The 14,252-nt window shown below is 42.4% G+C and overlaps 1 protein-coding gene across 5 annotated transcripts in view; it reads right to left on the bottom strand.

Moving 5' to 3' along the window:
• FOXN3 (forkhead box N3) overlaps positions 1–3,049 on the bottom strand; it is a 184,692-nt gene extending 181,643 nt beyond the window's left edge. For 3 of the 5 annotated variants that reach the window (XM_081936930.1, XM_081936933.1, XM_081936934.1), the window contains exon 1: positions 1,619–2,353. The gene's annotated coding sequence lies outside the window, so the exon portion shown is untranslated. Of the gene's footprint in view, positions 1–1,401; positions 1,545–1,618; positions 2,354–2,936 lie in introns of those variants that run through there. The other 2 variants (XM_081936931.1, XM_081936932.1) reach the window with 2 other exon arrangements.
• Between the last annotated feature and the right edge of the window lie 11,203 nt (positions 3,050–14,252).

The raw sequence follows: 14,252 nt of genomic DNA, 5'->3' as shown, positions 1-14,252 counted from the left end.
GCTGAAGGAGAGATTTTTTTTAAAAAAATGTGCATTATACCATTTACATTTCAACATCAACAGCTTGGAAACTATAAGAAGTGCCTCTTTCATGTGCACAAGGATAAGTTTCCAGAAGTGATGCAAAAGAAATGCTTAAGTATTTCTAGTGTATCCAGAGTAGTGTAGACCTAACTGGACCGTTTCGAGAACATGTTTGCAGCATTTCAGTTGAAACAATAGCAGACAATTTCATAACTTAATATGAATTATGGAAAAGAGACATTCTAGTTTAGATTTACATGAAGGAAAAAAGTATACCGCAAAATAAGTTTTAGAAACACAGCTGAGTTTTCCTCAGCTGAACTCCATCTCAAAGGAATAACCTGCCTGCCATTTCTAATTAACAAAATACATGGAGGCTGAAGAATTCTAACCAAACAATTATATACAAATTGGCAACAAATATTTTGTAGAGGTAACTCTACCAGAGGCCCTCAGAATTTGACACCAGTGTGTGAAATATGAACGTTATTGCTGCTTGAGCAGAGCCAGTTTTTAATATTTAGAGTTGTAAAACTGACACAATACACAAAAAGGAAGAATTACTAATTACTATTACTCTTTCTCCAAATAACTTACATATGTGACCTATATTTGAAAGCTACATTTGAACGCATGTATATTTAAAGAAATAATAAAACAACAGGCCAATATTTTTAAGTGAAGAAGAGAGCAGTCAGGGAGACTGCACTTTGCCTACACTCCCTACTGACTGTACTTGTCAAAAACATTTGAAGGGGAGAAGGAGGCCGCTGATTGGTTGGGATTCAAATCAATCAATAGCGTTGCTAGGCGACTAGAAAACTGCACTTTATGTCTATACAGTGCCATTTGCAGCGAACATACCTTCAACGCTGGACAGATATCTTAAAACCTTTTGCATCGGCCTATCTTCTTTTACACCACGCCATCATATATACGCGCCCCCTCCCCAAAAAGCTTACGCTCTCTTTCTGTAAAAATCATTTCAAAAACGTGCTGTCTTAATGCTGAAGCTCATTCTACTTGTTAAAAAAAACAATAACGATGGGATTTTAAAACTTAAGAGAGAAATGCTCCCCCAAACTACAGGAAGCAACTGGAAGCAATCACTGTCGCAAAAAAATGATTACAAATGTTGTAAAGGTTGAGTTCGTCCTCAAACTCCACCCCCCCCCAACTTTAAAACACAATGCCAACTCTATTCGTCAAAGGTCCTTATTTGCTGCTTTATAACAAAATTACGTTCGTGCCTGCAAACTCGGCTCGACCCGCTTCACCTGACGAAGGGAGAATTTACATCCCCTTATTTCCAAGACGAACAGGAAGTTGTTTTTAGACATTCCGAACTGATTTTACTGCGTCTTGCGCCCAATTCACCTTTTTCTCGTCTCTTGTGCTTTTTTTTTTGCCCCCCTTCTTTCGATTCCAATGCAGAGAATCTTACGCAATCTTCCCAGCGAAGGAATTACGATTGAAATGAAAAGAGAGTCTACCCAGAAAGCAGAAGACAAAACGCCCCGACCATATATACTAAACACGCGCGCGCGCGCACATACACACACACACACGTATGTTAAAAAAAATCTAAACTTACCTGTCCTGGATGAGTTCTAGATTTTCCCTGCCGCCTTTCCCTTGATCATTATGCAAACTTTTCATCCGATTGAACAAGGCATTGCTTCCTCCCCCAGCCTGAAGCCAACAATGTGGCCGAAGGGAAAGAGCGAGGGGAGCCCAGAGCCGAAAAGGAAATCCGAGGCGAGCATGGGACCCTACTGCAGTTTCACCCCCCTTCCACCCCGCCGCCCCTCTTTGCTTCGCCTCAACGCTCCAGCCGTCGTCTCCCCTTCCTTTTCTCTCCCCCCCACCCCCTCCAGCCCCCCCGTCTGAGCGAGTAGCGGTTTGGGTCGGAGGTGCTAGAAGGCGGCGAAATTGTTTCCACTGCAAACAACAAAAAAAAGGCAACACATGACCGCGGGGGGGAGGGAAAGAGGGAAACGTGGGCAGGGCCAGCAGAGACTAGCCGCCACGGAGGGAAGGAGAAGGCAGGGCTAGCGGAGGTGGGTGGGTGAGAGGGGGGGTTTAGAAGAAAAGAGGGGGGCTTTATTGCTCCGCGACCCTAATTGCGAGACAAGCGCGGGGTTAGGTCGGCGTTTCCACCCACGCGCGCGCGTTCCCCGGCTCTCGCTTCTCCCCGCTGCCCAGCCAGAGAGGCCTGTGTGAGCCCTCAGAAATTCTCAGGCTGCCGCCTCCTTCGGCCTCTCCTTCCACCACTTGGAGAGTCCCAAACGTTGCACATGCCCTCCTCCTCCGGTTGTTCTGACTGGCTTCTCCCTTTTTCTTTCCCCTCCCCACCAGCCTACGTGGTATGTGGGTGAGCCTGAAAGTCACTTCAGGATGTGTGTGAGAGAGAGAGAGAGAGAGCGCGCGCGCCACCCTTCCGCGTTACAAAATAATAATTAAAAAACAATATAGACAGTTTTGCCTTTCCAAAACGGCAACTACGAGATAGCACCTGCTTAACGAAAAGACGCACGCAGGGAGATAGTTGGGTGGGTGGGTGGGTGGGTGAGTGGGGAGGCATCTTAAAAGACAACACTTCCTGAAGGGTCAATTCAATTCTGAAGTAAGTCCCCGTGAATTCACTAGATCTCGCTCCTAATTAAGTAAAACTAATAGGGATACAGGCAATAATTCTAGGAATTGAACTGGGGACAAGCTGTATCTGAACGCAGTTGCTCTGCCCACCTGACAGTCTTACCCTTGGTTAGTGTAAAAATGTTTGCCCAATGTTGACATTGATTGATACAGAGAATCGTAAAGTTTGCACAGTCAGATTAAAATGTAGCTGGCTAGTTGGTGGTGTTCCGTGTGCCCCGTAAACATGACCGGTGGGACACTATGACACTTACTTTACTGCTTCTCTTCATTAGGTGTATAAAGTGGCCAGGTGGAAGATCAAAAAGTCAGGCTCACAATCTCTCCAAACTGTAGCATGGTTTGTTTGGGTTGGGTTCAATAAAATTTATAAACCCGGATATTACCATAAACTATAAGTGGTCACATGGTTCAAGTTGTTTTTGTCTCTAGTTTTCAGAATCCCTGATCACTAAAATGAAAGTGATGAAATCAAGAAGGCACCCAGGTTGGCCTCCTGTAAATGCAAGGACAAATAGAGATCTTGTGACAGATTGTCATTGAAATTTCGTTTCAAAGATGGCTCATATATCAGGGTTTGTTTGTTTGTTTGTTTTGCTTTGATTAAAAAGATGTGAAAAATGAACTGAAAAAAAAGGAAATAAAACTTGGTCCTATAAATACTTGTCTGTACATATAATCTATACATAGATGTATACATATAGGTCCAAGTTTCATTTTCTTTTTGTGTGTACATTTTGTTTTTACAAAAACATAATTTTAACTTTTTTCAATATTACTCAGCAATGTAATCTGATGTTTTAAGGGCACAACTCAAATGGTATCCATTATGTAGCAAAAATACAATAGATAACATTAATAATCAGCAATATTTTGGGACAAAACCTAATGTCTCTTCTCTAGGCCAAAAATACCCCCACATACAGGTAGTCCTCAATTTATAACCATAGTTTGGATTGGAATTTTAGTCATTAAGTAATGCACTCATTAAGTGAGTCATTACACCACCACCCAATTTTATGATCATTTACTGTAGCCATTAAATCAGGGGTGTCCAAACTTGGGAACTTTAAGACTTGTGGAGTTGTTAAGTGAATCTGCTTCCCTCATTGACTTTACTGGGAAGGTCCCAATCATAATTATGTGGCTGCAGGATATTGCAACGGATCACATTGCAAACCGGTTGCCAAGTGCCCATTTCACAATCATGTGCTTTTGGGGGTGGTGGGACAGTTGTAACAGGTTGTAACTCCCTCTGAACCCTTGTTAAACAAATGGTTGTATATTAAGGACTATATGTATATATAATTACAAATTGGAATTCTTATTCACATATATTCATAACTTGCTGATAAGCAATTTGATCTGTAAGCCCCTGCTCAATGAAGTTATAGGCGTAACCCTTTTGATTTAAAGATAAAAGAGTATTTTGGAGTACATGGGATGCTCACATGGCACCTATCCATAATTCCTCAAAGCAGCTGGCATGGTATGACTGCTCTTTGCAGCAATAGCATAATCCAAAAGAAAAATTATGGAGTTGCAACCAGGTGCTATCTACATCAGGAATGAGACTGTATAATCTTAATAATCATCTGAGAGTAAAAAGCACTGGATGCAGTGAAACTAATTCCCAAGTAAATTTTATGTTCATTTATTTTAATAGTACAATTAAGCCTAGTATGAACTGTGTCATGTATGAAATCAAAGAAAAAAAGACATTCTCAACTTAATTGACTCAAAAAACATTAGAGAAATTTATAAATGATACGGTTATCATTAGCTACCAGTGATGAAGACTGTGTTTTGTTCTTCAGTATTAGAGCAGTATTAACGTAGTAGTTTAATGGCTAAGACCCTGAGCTTGTCGATCAGAAAGGTTGGCAGTTCAGTGGTTCGAATCCCTATCACCACATAACGGAGTGAGCTCCTGTTACTTGTCTCAGCTTTTCCCAACCTAGCAGTTTGAAAGCATGTAAAAAATGCAAGTAGAAAAATAGGGACTACCTTGGTGGGAAGGTAACAGTTTTCCATGCGCCTTTGGCATTTAGTCATGCCGGCCACATGACCACAGAGACGTCTTTGGACAGAGCTGGCTCTTCGGCTTTGAAATGGAGAGGAGCACCGCCCCCTAGAGTCTTGAACGACTAGCATATATGTGCAAGGGCAACCTTTACCTTTATCTTATTGGAGCAGTGGCAAAGTTCAAAAGCATTCTAAACCACAGTTTATTTAATTATATTTTATTGAGCGAACTATACATCAAAATGAGTTTCACAACAAGATAATCATAAATAACAGTGGCTTGATTCTGATAACACATTGCCAGAATTAAACAAACCACAGTAGCTGATGTGGTGCAGGAATCAGATGAGTTTATGGATATGATTTGCTTGGGAAACAAAGCAGGACAGTGCGGTTCTTCAGGTCCTATTTAGAGGCTTCCAGAAGGCATTTGGTTGCCCCTATGCAACAGATTGCTGGATTAGCTAGGCTTCCCATTGAATCCATGCATTTTTGTTTCTTCTTATTAACGTAAGTAACTTTCATACAAACATGCTTCTGCAAATCATTATTTTTCAGAGGCTTTTGAATAAATGGATGTAACTAATACATTTCATTGTTAAAATGAATCACCATATTTAAAATCGTTGCAGCATTTAAGTTTCTAAATTACACAAATAAATAGTAACATATGATAACAATCACAGTAATCCAGAGACAGTGTCTTCCTTTGGAACCCTTTTGAATAGGTCTGTGAGTAAATATTAAGTATCATTTGCTTTCCTTCTCAGTTGTATGACTAATAATGTTAAGATGGAACTCCTTATGAATCACATGGTGTATATGTCCAGCACAGTAGCTGAACTGAATTATTGATATTTATAAGAACTACTGGTACCCAAAGCCAGCTCAATATATCCAGAATTCTTATAACCTACTTGTGAAAGGGATGAGTAATTAAAAATATGGCCCTTATAAAGCAAAATGCCATTGTTCTTTTATCCTTGCTCGCCCTGCAACCATGCCTGTTTATCTAAAACTAAAGCAGACCTTGAATTAGTAAGTCAAACAACGCTTATCTCATGGCCATTTTGCTGTTTTTAAAATACAACCCAAGTTACAAAATGCTAACCAAACCCACAGAAACACATATACTCAAAGCATTCTGAGAGGTCTTTCAGAATGAGATAAGTAGGTAAGTCAACAAGAGATGAGACATTCTCTCTCTGTTTGCGACTGATGTCAAAAGTCAAGTGTCTAAAACACACACACACATGTAGGTCAATGTAGCAACCACTGTTTTCAGTGGCAATAAACAGGAACTCTTCGGGGATGTTTGGATGTATATTTTAAAAAATGTTTAGCTAAAAGAGTTAAAAGTGGCATGTTCCTGTGGTAAATAAGGTTTTATGCCATTTGATATTTGAGGCAAAATATATATTTAATTTTAATGAGTTGAGAGGAAAATTCTAAAGCTAAATAAAGCAACAGCAGAAAGAGTCCTACATGAATTATGAGTCGGACTGATCTAAGAATGATTACTTGGAAGTTATGCCACAGTAAATAATTTTGCATATCATGCAAAGCCCTATTGTGGTTTGTTTGGTTTTCTTTCAATTTGTTGATAACCCAGTCAATTCTGGATTATTCAGTAAATGTTTAAACACACCGTATCTTAGAATTATGGGTGAACTAGAGTCAAGGAGGCTTCTGTGGTAAATTATGATTAAGAATGACATCCTCAATATTCCAATTGCTGACATTAGTCCCATGTTCATAATTGATTATCTAAATCAGAGGTCCCCAACCTGTGGGCTGCAGCCCACTAATGGACCATTTCTGTGGCCCACAACTGGGCCACAGAAACAACTGGCAAGCGCCCACATGTGCATCCTCACTTATGCGAGCAGCAAGTGTGCACATATGCACGCATGCTCCATTTAAGTGAATGGCATGCACACGTGCATGTCCCTCACCTAAATGGAGCTGCACACACACACGCTTGCTGGCCACTCACATGAACTACCCCCTTGCTCCCCCGCTCATTGGTCTGCAAAGCTAGAAACATTGGGGAAATCTGATCTAAAGCAATTGTCTTTGGATATCATACCTGATTTCATCCTGTCCTTCAACCCATATCAAGCTTTCTTCTTACATACGAATAAAGATTTCCCCCACTCTGCCCGGAAGACATAATATGTATTTTTACACAACTTAATTCATTAAACCATTCACTTAAATTATGCTTAACATAATTTTGCCAAGAAATACTTTCTATCAAAATACTTAGATGCGCATTGATACCTTTTCATGCCATTTATATCGCTTATTAATACAAGACAGAGCCTGAAAGATAATTTGATTGCAAAATTGTATATTCTTTTCTAGAATATACAATTTCTTTTCTAGAATATACAATTGCATTACTGTAAGCAGCAATATGAAACACATATTAACCTTCAAATTCTTTTTTCTCATATCAGATTGAAGTTACTTCAGTATTCTGATCACTAACAAGTTGGAAGGTTATAGGAACTGATGGAATACCCACTGAATAATGGCAAGCAATAGAAGAAGAAACAGGAAAGGTTTTAACCAAGCTATGCTAGCAAATCTCATTGTCCTCATGAGAAATTTATATTTTATTTATTTATTTATTTATTTATTCAATTTATAGGCCGCTCCCTCTCCACAAAGGGACTCGGGGCGGCGTACAATTCAATATACAAACAAATGACGAGGAGGAGGTATATACAAAACATTTTACAATACATAAATAAATAATCATGAGTTAAAACAACACAGTAAGATTAAAACAATTAAAATACCCAAAAAGTCAGAATTAATTTAAAATTGTCCAGGGGGATTGGATAATGTAGTTATAATTCAAGCCAGGCCGGCTAGTTGGAACAGGTGGGTCTTGAGTTTCTTACGGAAGGAGCGGAGATCGGTAGTTGTCCTAATGTCGGGAGGGAGGTCATTCCAGAGGGCTGGGCCCATCACAGAGAAGGCCCTACCCCTCGGCGCCGCCCTCTGGCATTGCTTAGTGGACGGCACCCGGAGGAGTCCCTCTCTGTGAGAGCGAATTGGTCGCAGGGATGTATGGGGCAGGATACGATCTCGCAAGTAACTAGGTCCTGTGCCATGGAGCGCTTTGAAGATGGTGATCAACACCTTGAAACGCACCCGGAAGACTACAGGGAGCCAGTGCAGCTCGCGCAGGAGAGGTGTCACATGGGAGTACCTCGTACTCCCCATAACTGCCTGCGCGGCCGCATTCTGGACCAACTGCAGTCTCCGGGTGCATCTCAAGGGGAGCCCCATGTAGAGAGCATTACAGTAGTCCAGACGGGACGTCACCAGTGCATGAGTTACTGTGCGAAGGGCATCCCGGTCCAATAGGGGGCGCAATTGGCGCACCAGGCGAACCTGGTGGAATGCCCCCCTTGCCACGGCTGCCACATGGTCATCCATAGACAGCCGGGCATCTAGGAGGACACCCAAATTGCGCGCCCGCTCCACGGGGACCAGTTGCTCACCCCCAATGGCCAGCGATGGAGTCAACTGGTTGAACCGGGGGGCCGGTAGCCACAGCCACTCCGTCTTGGAGGGGTTGAGTTTAAGTCTGTTGTCACCCATCCAGACCCGTACGGCTTCCAAACACCGGGACATCACGTCGATGGCCTCGTTGGGGTGGTTCGGGGTGGAAATGTACAGCTGCGTGTCGTCAGCGTACAGATGGTATCCCACCCCAAAACCACGGATGATCTCACCCAGCAGCTTCATGTATGTGTTGAACAGGAGGGGCGAGAGGACCGACCCCTGCGGCACCCCACAAGTGAGCGGCCTCAGGGTCGACCTCTGCTCCCCTGCCAACACACATTGCGTCCGGTCGGAGAGGTAGGAGCAGAACCACCGTAAAACAGTGCCCCTTACCCCCAGCCCCTCTAGCCAGCGCAATAGGATACCATGGTCGATGGTATCGAAAGCCGCTGAGAGGTCTAATAGGACCAGGATAGAGGAACAGCCCCTATCCCTGGCTCTCCAGAGATCATCTACCAACGCGACCAAGGCCGTCTCTGTGCTGTGCCCGGGTCGGAAGCCGGACTGGCGCGGGTCTAGATAATCAGTTTCCTCCAGGTGACGTGGGAACTGTATAGCCACCACACTCTCTACAACCTTCGCTAAGAAGGGAAGGTTGGAGACAGGACGATAATTAGCTATCTCAGTTGGGTCCAGAGAAGGCTTCTTGAGTAAGGGCCTCACAACCGCCTCTTTCAAGGTGGCTGGTAGGAACCCCTCGCTCAACGAATGTCAGGAAGCTATAGTATATACAGTACATAGCAAAACAAACTGGCTCCAGGTTGGTAAAGCAATGTCACAAGGCTGCATATACTCCCCTTATTTATTCACCTGTATTCTGAATATATATTAAGGGGAGCAGATTAGAAAAAGATGAGCATGGTTTTAAAACTGGAGAATAACCTGTAAAGTACTAATTACAATACCTTGATAGCTGAGAATGCAGAAGATTTATAAGCCCTAGTACTAAAAGTCAAAGAGCATACTGAAAAAACTGGAACTAAAATTAAATATAAAGAAGACCAAATTAATAATAACAGGTTGAACAACCAGCCAACTTATAATTGACAATGAAGATATCAAAATGGTAGATAGCTTCTCCCTTTTAGAATCAACCACCAACAGAAAAGAAACAAGCTATCAACAAATATGCTGCAGACTAGCACTTGGTAGAGAGGCTACAAGATCATTGGAAAAGATATTCAAGTGTTGTGATGCATCTATATTTGCAAAGATGAGAATTATGCAAGGCATGATTAGTCACAATCTATGAAAGTAAAAGTTACATTTTCAAGAAGTAGGGTGGGAAGAGTATTGACATTTCTGAAGATTGGTGGTGTTGGAGAAGATTCTTGAGAGTACTGTGAAGAGCCAAGAAAACAAACCAATGGATCATTGAACAAATCAAGATTATCACTCAAGGGACAAATTACCAGGCTCCAATTTATCTACTTCAGGCACATTGTACAAAGATCTAGCTATCTGGAAAAGCTTCTAATATTGGGGAAAGTGGAAGGAAAGAAAAAGAAAAGAAAAGGATGATCAGCAGCAAGGTGGACAGAGTCACTTATAGTGGCAATGAGTGCACCATTGGAAAACCTGAAAAACCAGCTCAGGGGCAGATTGTCCTGGGAAAAAAAAGTCTACATGATTGCTGAGTTTTGACAATTACTTGATGGCACATTATCAATCAATCCTGTATCCACATAGGTCTTCCTTTTTTCTTTCTAGTAAGAATTATTTGCAATTGCACCTTCAGTGTCTGATGTATAGCATATAACCAAAATTATTCAATCACCTTAATGCTTTCTTTGAAGGCTCATTTGATTTATTATTTACACAAGATAATGCAAGCAAAATTTACAAAGACTTAAATTTATGGGAAAAATATCATAGCAGATCCTTAGCTAGCACCTAAAAGGTTACCAACTATCATAAAAAAAACAAATTATATGTCTGCAATTTGTACATTATAAAATGATTTTCATGCAATAAAGAAGCTGTGAAGCATTTTCTATAATGGTCTCCTACAACCTACTTAGATGAATATTGCTAGTCTAGTTACATGTCTTTCCACTTAGAATGAAAAGCTGTACACTTTGCCCTAAAATTACATACTTGTGGCAGACTGTCAGTAAACATTACAGACCTAATCAAGAATATATTGACTCATGAATGATGGAGAAAATACACACAAATAGTAGCAAAGTGGAAAAAGCAAAACAGCAACAACAATAGCAGCCAAATCACAGAGATTTATGACACAACATTTGCCTACACAGAGATTTTGCCAAGAACTCAATTATGAACAAGTTCTCGCTTTGTCATTTCCTCTGAAACATACGGGATACCAGCCACCTAATTCAGGTACACTGGTAACTAGATTGAATTTTGATAAATTATTTTGCATGGAGAAATGTCTCTTTTCTTAATGCAAACAGGTAGTCATATTATTCCACTGTAGCAAACACCCACACACAAACACCTACACCCTTGTATCTTAAAAGATAAACAGGACAAGCATATCCTCAATGAAATCATAGCTTAATATATTGTTCTGGAATCCACTGTCTTTGCAAAAGTCTTGCTAAAGTGTACTCTGTTCTTTTTTTCTGGATGGCACATTTTCAAGTGGTTATTGATTAGTATAATGACCATATCAAATAAAATAAGATAAAATAATAGTGTACTGAAATATTTAAAATATTCAATGAAATAACCCAGTAAGATCATTCCCTTGGCAGTTGACCCCAACCTGATCTAGATAAGAAGCTCTCAGTTGAATGGAAACTTGGCAGTCTTTCTTATTGTCCATATGTAGCTTATTGATGGGGGTCACATTTCCAAATGTAGATGTTGTGCTGCAGCCATTCATCACTTTCACTGTCTAGCAAAACCTATGGACTATAATTAATATCCCAAGTTATTCTTGGAAGCAAGGCTGATGGTGATGGAGGCCATTCCTTTGTTTTATAGAATGTCAGTTTTCTTTTTTCTTTTTAGTTATGTAGTTTTATTTAACTATAAAAACACAAATAGTCAAGGAACCAGCAGAATATTAAGAAGACATCCAGGATCATATTAGCATTCTTATGATCAGTATATTGGTGAATCTAGCACTAGAGTATAAACTGACTACTCATGTAAAGGATCACTCCTCTGCAGCCCTCCAGCATTGCTTTGGGAAATGTGAAAAGTAGAGAGGAAAAGAGGTAGCCTGTTGTGCCATTCACTAGTGAATGGAACACAATTGGAGGCAACCTAGAATATTTTAACACTCCACAGTGAGGATTCATATTGTTTGGCTGAATAAAGCACATATATAAGAATGTGCAGCCAGAAACTAGTCTCTCTCCTAAGCTGACTTATGAAATATTTTGTTTATTTTTCATTAACAAAAATTAGAATTTAATCTTTTGTTGACACAGCCTGTTGAAGCAAAAGTACTGTGACTAGCACTTAAGCCTTGTATATTTTCTTCCAAACCTGGAATAAGTCTTACATCAAAAGTATATAGATCTAGGATAGATGTACACATTGTACAGAGTACTGTGATATCTATTTCTGGAATCGCATGATACACATTCTAATCTCTCATTTCATTCTGGTGATATTTTCCATTAGCTGTATATTTTTATGACAATTATTTGAGATAACCAAGACTTTATTTGAGATAATCAAGACATTTCTGGTAAAACATGCTCTATTTAAATTTCCTTATAAGAGTGGTTTCTGTCACATAGATGGCAATAGACAAAAGGTGTCTGAAACTGGCCATATTGGGAAAGGGGCATGTTAGATAATTCCCCCTCTAGTGCTGCTAGACAATGGAAGTCTCCACTCAGATACTCTGTTGCCAGTGGGAACAGAGGGGAACCTGATTGGCTGAAGGCCGGACAGCTGCCATTTTAAAAGGGGAGCTGTCCGACCATCTCCCCAGTGGATGTCTGCACGTACTTGAATGAAGAGCTGTTATCGCTAGCCTCTTGTGCCTTTCTTTATCCGATCTAACACTGGCGACGAAAGTGGGATCAGAAGGCAATTAGGCGAACAAAGAGCGAAATCTTCCAGACAAAGAGAGCTTATCGTACAGCAACATCCGCACAGAGCGCAGGAGAGGCAACAGCAGGGCCATCGCGAACTCCCAGTGAGAATCAATTAACCCAGAGAGATTGGGATGGCCACCTACGCTCAACCACCTCCGTTCAACCAGGCACAGATGACTGGGACACGTACTTATTGCGATTCAAAGTCTTCCTAGAAGGGAACTATCTCGGCGGCGTTCCAGAAAGTCAGAAGAAAAACCTATTCCTAGGGTACTGTGGACCCGAAGTCTTGGAGACAGCAAAGAACCTCTCAGAGCCGGTACCCCTGCATGACGTCTCGTGGTTTGCACTGCAGCAAACGCTGAAGACACACTACGCACCAAAGCTGTTGAAGTACATTCGCCGATACCAATTCAATATACGAAACCAGAGGGAAGGCGAATCCATAAATGAGTACGTGGCAGCACTCCGGAAAGCCGCAGTCCACTGTGAGTTCTGCAAATTGGGCGATCTCCTCCTAGATCGGATAATATTGGGAGTCCAAGATCGGGGTCTACAGGCAAGACTCCTGGCCTGATCCAACCTCTCCCTACAAATCGCACTCGATGAGGCTAGGGTGGCAGAATCGGCTAACAAGTCCATAGAGACCCTCCAGTGCCACAACGCAGAAATGGAGGCAACAAAACACGCCCGAGTCCACCGCGAAACCACGAAACCCGAGGCCTCCGAAAGCAAGGAGGAAGACAGCCATTGCATGCGCAGTAGCCGAACAATGCCGGCGCGAAAATTCAAGCCACAAAATCTGGCCTGCGCTAGCTGCAGAGGGGATCACATCAGGTCATCCTGCCATTTCCAAGACGCGACATACCAGCGGTGCGAATGGAAGGGGCACATCGCCAGGGTGTGCCGCAGCGAGTTCCCCACAGCCTCCGATCGACCCGAGAGGACGGAGAAAGGACCGGGCCGAAGGCAACGTACCATCCAGAGGTACCCCCGGAGGGCGGAGGCTGACGACCGGATCGCCAACCTCACATCGACCAGCCGAGGCCACCCAGATCGTACCAAAAAGCCAAACATCACCGTTCCGGTGAGGCACATCTGAACAAATCGACCCAAGAAACTAAAGGTCACCGTCTTCATCGAGGACGTCCTCTGCAAGATGGAGATTGATACCGGGTCATCCTTAACAGTAATCTCATGGGCGGTACTGAAAAAAATGATCCCGTCAATACAAAAGAAGGACCTCCGAAGCCGCGACATTCGCCTTCGTGATTATCGTGGGCCAAGGCACATTCAGGGTGCGCTACAAGAAGATCAGTAAGAACTTACACATGATCGTGGCCAGGGACGACCTGCAAAGCCTATTTGGACTGGACTGGTCTCAGGCTTTGGGGATGGTTGTGGTCGAAGAACGCCATGGATGAGAAACAGACCGGAGAAGGGCCAGCCGCCACCGCCACCGGGAGCGCCGCCGAAACCATATTTAAGGAGTTCGAGGATGTCTTCACCTCCGGTCTGGGTGAGTACAAGGGGGACCCAATTTCCTTTAGCTTAGACCCAAGCATAGCCCCAATTCAACTCAAATCCAGGAGAGTACCCTTCGTTCTCCGGCCAAAAATTGACAAAGAAATCGATAAACTGGTAAGCCTGGGCATCCTCGAACCAGTCGATCACACCCGCTGGGAGACGCCCATAGTGACCCCCGTTGAGTCTGACGGGTCTATCAGAATATGTGCTGACTAGAAATGCACAATCAACAAGGGGTTGCAACAAAGCGCATACCTGGTACCGGTAGTCCAGCATTTGTTACACTCCCTCAGTCCGGGAAAGATTTTTGCAAAATTAGATTTGGTTTGCGCTACTGCAGCAGCCCAAACCATCGTGATGCACAGGGGGGCATTCAAATGTAAGCAACTACAATTCGGTGTTAGCATCGCC

The sequence above is a fragment of the Natrix helvetica genome (genome assembly GCF_964273705.1).
Source record: "Natrix helvetica genome assembly, chromosome: 1".
Taxonomy (NCBI): Eukaryota; Metazoa; Chordata; class Lepidosauria; order Squamata; family Natricidae; genus Natrix; species Natrix helvetica.
The sequence above is the reverse complement of the archived record's forward strand: the minus strand, read 5'-3'. Positions and strand labels throughout refer to the sequence as shown.